This window comes from Vombatus ursinus, unplaced genomic scaffold, assembly GCF_900497805.2.
Source record: "Vombatus ursinus unplaced genomic scaffold, bare-nosed wombat genome assembly UNPS02014781.1, whole genome shotgun sequence".
NCBI classification, from domain to species: Eukaryota; Metazoa; Chordata; class Mammalia; order Diprotodontia; family Vombatidae; genus Vombatus; species Vombatus ursinus.
In genome coordinates this window covers 140,642-147,587 of record NW_020954559.1, presented here as the reverse complement: position 1 = coordinate 147,587, position 6,946 = coordinate 140,642, and positions in this window count along the sequence as shown.

Sequence of the window (6,946 nt, the reverse complement as noted above, 5' to 3'; positions counted from 1 at the left end):
TTATACACTGGGCAACTGAGAGATGTTCCATGTGTCAGTGGGAAAGCGAAAATACCAGAGTGAAAAGAACACTAAACTTGGAGTCAGAAGACATGTGTTTTAATATCAGCTCTACTATGTGCTAGCTGTGTGATCTTGGGCAAGTCATTTAACTTCTCTGGGACTCAGTTTCTTCATCTGAAAAAACAAAGTGAATTTTTTTAAATCATGAAGTTAAAAAGCTTTCCTTATACAAAGAAGAACAGAAAAATAGGATTGTATGATATTGTGAAATTATATTATAGTGGTTCTCAAAGTGTGGTCTGTGGACCTCCAGGGAGATGCACACACACAATATATATATATATATATTATATTAATATAATATTAATTAATATTATATTAAAATTATATTATAGTGGTTCTCAAAGTGTGGTCTGTGGACCTCCAGGGAGATACACATACACACACACTATATATATATATATATAGTGTGTGTATGTGTGTGTGTATATATATATATACACACATACATATATATACATGTGTATATATGACATATATGTATATATGACATATGTATATAAAGACATTTCTTAACATATATATGTATGTATATATGTATATATCTACTTGTGGGAAGCCAGATTTTCATGTACTTCAACCAAAACAATATGTCACCACAGATTAAATAAAAAGGCAGATATGAGAATCTATCTGTCTTCTATTCAGCCAGACACTAAAGAGGTTTGCAAAAAATATATAAAACAATGTCACTCTTCTCACTTTTTTGGGGGGGGAATAGTTACTTTTCATAAAAATGCTTTATTATTGTAAATTAATATTTTAAAAATATATCCATTTTCATTTATGATATAGTAAATATCAATAGATATAACTCACATAAACCAAAGCTCTTTGATGTCCTCAATTTTTAAGAGTGTACAGGGTCCTGAAAACAAAAAGTTTAAGAACATTTGCTACATGCCTCTTGGAATTTGTTTTTTAAGTCCATATTAAACACATTGGTTCCAATGCTGTGGTGCTTGCCTCTATCCCCCTTTCTGCTCCCTTCTGTGTATTTTAAAAAATATTCCCATGTATTTTCCTCATTTTTTCTGGTATCACTAAATTTTTATAACTACCTTCCCCACTCCCTCCCTAAGAAAAAGAAGAGAAAAGGTCTCCCATAACAAATAAATATGAACTTGATATCTACAGGTCTTTCCTACAGACCTACCAAATTAAACCACCTAAGACAACTTTAGAAGCTTTGTTGGTTCCCCACCTTTGGGGTGGCATTTAGTATATGAAAGAAGTAACTTATTAAATTCAGGTCTACTTAATAGCACCTCAGTGGGTTAAGAGAATTAATCTATCATCTAGAAGCTCTTAATCTATTACCAGTAAGTAGTTATTAGGAGAATTTAGCTCATTGTTTCTAAAGTTAAAGGTCTGTAAACTGAATTTCTGAGACTATATTTTATCTTCTATATATGATAGTAAGGCCCTGTTATAATTAGTTATGGGTAGTTTTAACCCTACCCTTACACAATCATACTATTTCAGAGATGGAAGGACCATTAGAGATGTACTATAGCCATTTTATAGAGAAAAGAGCTGGGGCACAGAGAGAGAAGGAAGGAAGGAAACAAACATTTATTGAGCACCTACTATGTCAGGTCCTATGCTAAACACTTTATAAGTATTATCTCATTTGATCTTCATTATAACCAGGAAGTGTAGATGCTACTATTATCCTCATTTTACAGTTGAGGAAACTGAAGCTGAGAGAGGCTAAGTGACTTACCCAGTGACACACAACTAGTAAGTGTCTGAGGTAGGATTTGAACTCAGATCTTCCTGAATCCCAGACCAGTACTCTCTCCACTAATTGAGGTAAGAGAGGAGGGAAGGGAAGCCTCATGGAGAGTAAAGACTAGACTCCGGTTCTCTTTAGTTCTTTCTACCACACTGCACCACTCTTCAACTCCCACACCACATCAAAACTGCTAGTGCTTTCCCATTCCAAAATTAGCTTGTATATACTTTATATATATTTTGTATTTACTTAAGTCGGTACACGTTTCCTTGATTAAATGTAAGGTCCTGTAGGGCTCTTTCTTTTTTTGTCTTTGTATCCCCAACATTTGCCACAGTGCTTGGAACACAGTAGGTACTTAATTAATGCTCATTAATCAATATCTCCATTAAGAAGGACCTCTGCAATCTGAAGGACTATAAAGTGATAAGCAGTCACTAAGTCCTTTTGAAAGGACTTCCTTCCCCCCACCCCATTGATTTTAGGATGGGGAAGTAGAATTTCCAGGATAAATTATTATTATTATTATTTTTCCAACTTAAATGGATTCACCCATTTAAAATTTAAAAAATTATGTTGAATTTTTATTTATTTTGTTAAACATTTCTCAATTTTAATCTGATTCATATCTCTTTGTTGATCTTTTCACTTCCCATCCTGTGAATTGTGAATTGTGATTCAAGCTTTAGTAATAATCAAGGAGGTACTAAAATACTGGCTTTTAAAAAATAGAATGATAGTGAGCTTGCTGTCTCAGGAGATACTCAGGGGAGTTTTGTAGAGGGAATTCTTCCATTGTGAAGAAGGTTGCAATAGATGTCCTCCATGACCCCCTCCAATTTTAGATTTCTGTGATATTGATCTTTTTGTAAAGGAAGCCTGTGCTAAAATCCCCATTGTCCATATCTCACTGTGGCTTGAAAGTGAGCTTGGGATCTCAAAGGCTATGCCAGTAGAACCTAAGCTCTGTTAGGCCCTACCAAGCAGGGGAAACTTGGAGCACGAGCCTAGAAATAGTCTGTGTCTATGTTGTCTAAGGATTTGCCCTGAAGAGGCTCGTCACCATCAGGTTGGCCACCATGTTATAACATTTTCAGCCAGAGCAGAAACTGTCTCCTGTGCTGTGGAAGGTGTTCCCCTCTGCATCTACATCGTGGATTCTTGAATGACTGAAATTAGCACAAAAGCAACAAGTAGACTAAGTAGGATTTGGAAGAGCAAGAGTAGTTTCAGGAAATTTTATGGCTCAGGTGGTGCTAATTTCTGCAATCTTTCCAACTCCTTCTCCTCAGGTCACATCATTAAGCATAGAGAGGTATAGATAGACACATCCCAGTGTCCAAAAAATATGTACCAATCTATACTTAAGTTGGTCAGAATTCTTGAGTAATTCCATCAAGGTTGCTCGTCTTTACAATGTTATTCTTTTCTCTTCACTCTGTATCATTTCATAAAGCCCTCCCAGGTTTCTCATCCCTTTAATCATTTAAAAAAGTAGTATTTAAATAGTATTCCATCACAGCAGCTAGGTTGGTTCAATGGATAGAGTGCTGGGCCTGGAGTCAGGAAGACCTGAGTTCAAATCTGGCCTTAGACACTTAGTAGCTGTGTGACCCTGGTCAAGTCATAACCTGTGTTTACTTTAATCCGTTGAAGAAAGATATGGCAAACCACTCCAGTATCTTTGCCAAGAAAATCCCATGGACATTTTGGTCCATGCAGTCATGAAGAGTTGGATACAATGGAACAACAAAAGTATTCTATTGTATTCATATACTATAATTTGTTCAGTCATTCCCCAACTGACAGGTACTCCTTTAGTTTTCAGTTCTTTGCCAACATAAAACAAGGGCTGCCATAAATATTTTTATACGTATGGTCCTCTTCCTCTTCCTTTGATCCCTTTGGGCTATAGGCCTAGTAGAAGTATCACTGGGTCAAGTTAAGTCAGGTCAACAAGTAAAGTAAAAATGCATTTATTAAGTACTTACTATGTCAGGCACTGTGGTAAGTGCAGAAAATACAAATACAAGAAGAAATACAATCCCTCCCTAATCTAATGGTAGAATACAACATAAAAAGGAAGCTGAAAAGTAAGGTAGGGAGAGGGAGAGATGAAGGTACAAGGTTGGAGAACGGTAAAGAAAGTCTACATATTTAGGAATGCATTCATTTCTTGGAAAGAAATGAAGACATAGCTAACTTAGGCATCCTCCTTAAAATGGAGGCTATGAGGTGAACCAGACAATCAAAGGAATGGATGTTACTTTCAATCTTTGAAATTCAAAGTGAGTATAGTGAGCTTCCAGGGTAAAGAGGTTTCTATGGAAGGGGAGATAAAATCTAGAGAGTCAGGAGTGCAGACATTTTAGTGACTTTTGGGGAATCATTCCAAATTATTTCCTAGAATACTTGTTCCATTCATTTCTCCACCAACAATGCATTAATGTGCCTGTTTCCCCTGCAGCTCTTCCAATATTTGCCATTTTCCTTTTTTGACAACTCAGCCAATCTGATAGGCATGAATCAGAACCTCGGAGTTGCTTGAAATTTGCTTTTCTTTATTAGTGATTTGAAGCACTTTTTCATATAGTTGTCAATAGTTTGGATGCCTTTCTTTGAGAACTGCCTTTCCATAAAAAAGTTATATATAAAGACATTTAATTATAAAACCAATTGTTTATTACGTGCATTATTACTTATACAAATCATGAGGTATTTGAAGCACTTTTGTAGTATATGGTATGGTTCCCGGTATCAATCAGAAAGTGCTTTAAATTAGACAAAGCAGACTCACTTTAAACAACTCAAACATAATCAGAAAGGTAAGTTTGTTGTGGTTTCATGGAGTGTTGTGAAGGTCGTCTCAAGGAATCCAGACTCAGACCACTTCCAACCCAAGTGAAGGCATTTATTGAGAGTGACACCTCCCCATTGGGCTAAGTTCCAAGAGGAACTAGCAGCTTCAGTAAGACAAGACAGGTAATTTTATAGTATAATGATGCTGATTACACAAGAGAAATTATGTAAAAAAGTCAGGAAGGGTTTGTCAAGGGATTTGGTAATAGGGGAAGGGTCTTAGCCTTGGAGGAACTGCCCATGCGATTACCCCCAATGCATAACAGAAAAACCCTTTTGGAGGGCATTAATATATTATGATGATATTGTAATAAGCCTGTCTACTTCATAAGTTTACTCTAGATCAGTTCTTTAACTATTATTGTGCAGGTACCTACTTAGGGAAAGTCCTTTCTATTGTTTTGGGCCCACATCCTGCTCAGGAGTCCTGGTGGTGCTGCTTTCTGATTGACTGATTGTTGTAGTCCTGTCTGGGATTAAACAGATGTGGTTGTGGTTGAATGCATGGACATACCTGCTGTTTCTGAGGGAAATATGATGAATGGGTCTGGGGGCAGTGGCTAGCTAGAGGTGGTGTCTAACATTCTAACACATGGGCATACCTGTTGTTCTAGTGCGGCAGTGAGGCATACATGAGGAAGTTAGGATATTGAATGGGGGCTTGGCAGTGGCTAGATAGGGGCAGGGGCTGTATTGAGTCTGGGGTCAGTGGCTACTAGGGACAGTGGGCCTGCTATTCAGTGAGGCCTATGATTGAGTCTGGGGGCCTGTGGTTAAAGCCAGATTATGTGGTTAAATCAGGACATGCCTGCTGTGAGGCCCATAAGGAAGTTAGAATATTGGGGCTGGGGACAGCTTCATTAGGATTCCATCAAATTTACTGGGGAATTGAGGCAAATGGGATGGAGAAGAGAATGAATGAGTGAATGAGTAAAAAAGCATTTGTTAAAGCGATAAAGTTAAACGCCTACTATGTGTCATACACTGTTCTAAACACTCAGAGGAAACCATGAATTATAAAGCTAATTACCTACTACATGTCAAACCCTGTTCTAAACTCCTAGAGAAAAGCATCAATTATTTTGTTCCAAAGCCCAATAAATCCATTTTAGATTATTTGCTACTTTCTGATCTTTGTCCATGTGGTCTTTGGATCTCTTCTAATGATATTGATGTGAAAGCAGGACTTTCCACATAGAATCTGTATATCTAAGGACTAACTCTTCCAACCTGGACAGATAAAACAATCTCCTTTGGAACCCTCAGCACTATTATTACTCATCTTTGGAATTAGGGCTATTTTATGCAGAGTTAAGCACAGGACTGATTACTGAACTAAAGAACATTTAATCTTCTAGTACTTAAATCCTGAAAACATTTCCTAAATGCTACCAAATGCTGCAAATTCTTTTCTCACTGTCTTGCCTCTGGCCCTTTACCAGCTGAGACAGGGTTGGAGAATCTTGTAGAAGAAAAAAATAACTCACTTTACCTTTTGATCACTGTGAAAATTTCCCTGTTCTGAAATTTCATTAGCAAGTTTTTGAGGAAATTTTTTTTTTCTTGGTGAGGCAATGGGGGTTAAGTGACTTGACCAAGGTCACACAGCTAGTATGGGTCAAGTGTTTAGTCTGAGGCAGGATTTGAACGCAGGTCCTCCTGACTTCAGGGCCGGTGCTCTATCCACCGCTCCACCTAGCTGCCCTTTGAGGAAATTTTTAAAAGATTTCACCTGTCAAGGCAATTATCTCTGGCTTAAGGGAGACTAATGAATGCTCAGTGTACTTCCAAATTTATACTCTAGAATCATGAGTCACTTCCATAGAGCTATTTGAAGTGGGAAAAAGTCTGGTAACAAAATGCTTTAGCAATTTTGTTCCTCTATATATACTACTTGCAACAGAAAAGAGAGCTGGAACTGGGCCAGGAAACTGGGGAAAAGCAGTAATAAAATGTATGATTACAAAGAAGACCAACTTCTGAAATACTGTTTTCAAAATATTAAACAAGTTCATGGACCCCAGGTTGAGAAATCTTGGATTAGATAACCTCTAATAGATCCCATGGAGCCAGGTAGGTGGTGCAGTAGATACAGGATCCAGCTTGGATTCAGGAAGATCTGAGTTCAAATTCCACCACAAATACTTACTAGCTGTGTGAACCTGGGCAAGTCACTTAACTCCATGTTAAATGCCTCAATTCCTCAGTGTGTAAAATTCGGACACACTCGAGAAGGAAATGGTGGACTCCAATATCGTTGCCAAGAAAACCCAGTTTGCAAAATAA